The following is a 3,511-nucleotide window of genomic DNA, read 5'->3' as shown; positions in this document are numbered from 1 at the left end:
TTTGCATCATTGCTCCTTTAATTTGATCTTAGATGGAACCAGAAGCCAGATGATGCTAAGCAACAGCAGAGAAGAAACTGCTGATGCCCATCAAGATGGTAAGACCTTTGCCACATCAACCCAGCATGCATTGCACAGGTGAAAAAGTGTCAACATCAATGAGAGGAAAATTGAACTAAGGATATATAGTTTATAAAGTATTTATGAGTTTTTATTATCACAAACAGCAATTTCTAAGTTAATATGAAACTGACAATATTCAGTATTTAGGTCAACATGTTATACTAAGATTTTTTTGGTTCTTTCCAATTCCGCTTTCCATTTCCTCCTGAACGATGCAGGAACCATCTATGCTTTGTGAAGTAGCTAATTTCTTTGTTCTGAGGTATTAAACTGCACAATTTAATGAGTATATTTCCATGAACTTTGAATATTTAACATTTTTAAGAAAATGTATTTTATTAGCAAGGGATTGAGTTTTCTTATTTTTAAATAAAAAGTACTACTGGAGATCTATGTTCTTTTGAAGAGACAGCTTACTTTTGTGAGTTTTAACATGTTTGGGTTTTCCAAATTAAGTCTTTAAAGGCTGGTATTCTCTAAAGTTTACATTTGTTCCTGGTCTAAAACAAAGGAATCACATGGCTTAATAAACATAAAACCCACGTCATGCTGTCAAGGGCTTAACCTAAACAGAGAAAAGGAATTTTAAGCCAAAGTGGAAGTGCATGGATGGTCGCCATGATAAGTGCTATCTGAATAGTGCTGAGAGTCAGAAAGGAGATAGGAAAAGGAAGCATAATGCTTCCTATTATAGTTATGATGATAAGCTTACAAGCTAAAAAACTTAAATAGGTGATTTCTTATCAAATTGCGAAGACACTTGACATTTGGGTGATGAAATAATAGAAAATATTGCAGATAATTTAATAACTCTGCTATTTCTAATGTCAAGTGATCAATGTGAGCTCAGATACATGAAGGTGTGTAGTGCACTTTGCAGCTTCTGGGGTGACATTCCGTTTTTCCCACTGTATTTTTCAGCTTCACAGCAATACAACATGTTGACACCATGAAGTAAATGAGTCCAAAATGTTTCAATATGTTGGTTTCTTGGTGGAGTCTAAAAAACACAGTGGGTTTGCTTTTTTGAAATAATTTACTATCTGTTGGCAAAAGTGAAATGTGGTGAAAATCTCAATGGGAGCATGGTTTAAAAAGATGGGGATGTATATGAAGATGCATCAACCGAGAATTTGTCTTTTTCATGTTTTTGAGGGTTAAAGTTTTGAGATACAGGTTATACTTTGCAGTCATAACACCTCACTAAGTACAACTTACAAATTTCCCTCAGATGAAAGTAAAATAGATTAGCATGTGGTTCAACCTAAAAAGCTTCCCAGAAACAGTCCAAGTTTATAGTTCCAACCTGGTGATCCCAAAGCATTATCTCACCGTAATGTTCTAGTTATGCCCTGTGGTAACCTACCAACTGCAATCTGCTCAAGAAAACCACATAATGGCAGCCAGGAAGAAGCCTTATCAGATTCTAGCACCAGTTCAACTGGATCCTTCAGGCTTTAAAGAGCAGCAGCTCACCCCCATCCTTCCAGTAAAACATCTTCTCCTTGCAAAAACGTTGCATATCTTAGTCATTCATGATTGTCCCCAGCTGTTTATCTAAAAACCCGACCTTGGAAGAAACTACAGATGCAAAGAAAAGTTTATTATTAGTATTATTTCCCCGCTGATTGAAAACTTTAGCAAACTGCAAGTGAAGCACTTTGAAAGTAGACTCTTATTCAATTTTGTTAAATTACAGCCCTAAACTGTTTCAATAGTATTTTGACATCGAAAGTATCAATTATATAGGAAAATGTTTAAATACTCCCTTTTGTATTTGTATTCAGCCCATTTTACTTGCTTATCCCAAAATCAAATCAACAGAAATGAACTATTTACTTAAAAGTTACGCAAGTTTTCTTTTACATTGCAGAATTAAATATTTGAAGGTTTTAAATGTTCGTATTTAGATTTTAAAGTACATTCAGGCCTAAATATGTCATAAAAGGTTGTCAGGTTGGTAGCCCCTGCTCTAGAGGAGCTGCAGATGTCCATGGCTACTGGTAGCAATGAAAGGGAAAACCTTTAGTAGTTGTGTTTGCAGTTTAAAGTGATGTGGGGGGGGGACAATGCAAACATGTGGAAGAAGTTTCTGACATCACAGGAAACCAAAAATAAACCATTGGGCTACATGCAAAGCTCCATTGCTCTGAAAATTAACTCTTCAAACCACCCTGAACACACCATCCCCTTTATTAAACATGGTGATCGCAGCTTTATGTTATCAGGAAATCTGATTTTTGTGGGTACAGGGAAGCTGGTCAGACGGATGGAGTTAAACAAAGAGCAAGAAAATCAATAGTTTTGAGACTAAGGTGGAGGTTTGGTTTGTAGGAAAACAACCATGACCACGGAGCCAAAGCTGCAACGAAACACTGCAAATTATTTAACTCTTTCCTAAACAAAAATAAATATTTAGATTTAGAAATGTGAGATGATTTTTCAGTTAAACTCTAGATGGCCATCTTGTACTCTTTCTCTGCCAGGTATCATCTGGGGAGACATGTCAGTATAGTTTAATATTTAAAAGAGTTTGGTATGAAGCAGTTTGCATCAAGCGGTGAGAATGAAAGATGTTGAGAGCAGGTTCCCCGTTTACTGGCCGGTAGGAGTTTATCTTCTATCAAATACCTTTATCTTCTTATTTGTCTCCAACTTTAACCTCTGACTGTAACTCAAGATCAGATAGTTTTACTTGCTTTAAGTTTCTTTTCCTTCACACTGTTGATGCATAGTCCTACCCCCTAAAGTTATTCACATTTTGTTAAATCACAGCCCTAAACTGTCTAAATGCTTTAATAGTATTTTGACATCGAAAGTGTTAATTATACATAAAAAAACTGTAGATATTTCCTTTTGCATATTTATTCCACCATCACCACCCATCCTCTTTTTGTGCAGTAAACTGCTCTGTTTCAATATGTCATGTTTTAGAAGAGGCCAGACCCAAATCCAACTGCCTGTTTTCTGAATCACTGGAACAACACAAATCTGTTGCTATTTATTGGTATCTTTAGGTTTGTAAACAAGGGAAAACATAAAATGTATGGATTTCCTTTGTTTGGAAGTATTATGTTAAAAAACAAAGTTTTCAAAGTAATAATAAAAAAAAACAAGAAAGATGCATATTATTGGTTCTTTAATCATTATTGGTTCTTTATTGGTTTTTCATCATTCTGATAGGAAAATTAAACTCGAAAGTTCTTTGAAAAACTAAAAGCCTACCTTATTATTATTATTAGGAGTCATTTTAAATGTCCCAAAGAGCTACTTGTGAACTTTTTGGACTATGAATAAGAATTTTTTTTTTTAAATGGGCTGTTTTATACACAATAAATTGCAGATACCCTTCATTTGAGCAGGTAAGTAAACTCTTACCTTTCTCTAT

The sequence above is a fragment of the Cyprinodon variegatus genome, unplaced genomic scaffold (genome assembly GCF_000732505.1).
Source record: "Cyprinodon variegatus isolate N-32 unplaced genomic scaffold, C_variegatus-1.0 Scaffold155, whole genome shotgun sequence".
NCBI classification, from domain to species: Eukaryota; Metazoa; Chordata; class Actinopteri; order Cyprinodontiformes; family Cyprinodontidae; genus Cyprinodon; species Cyprinodon variegatus.
This window is presented reverse-complemented; position numbering follows the sequence as displayed.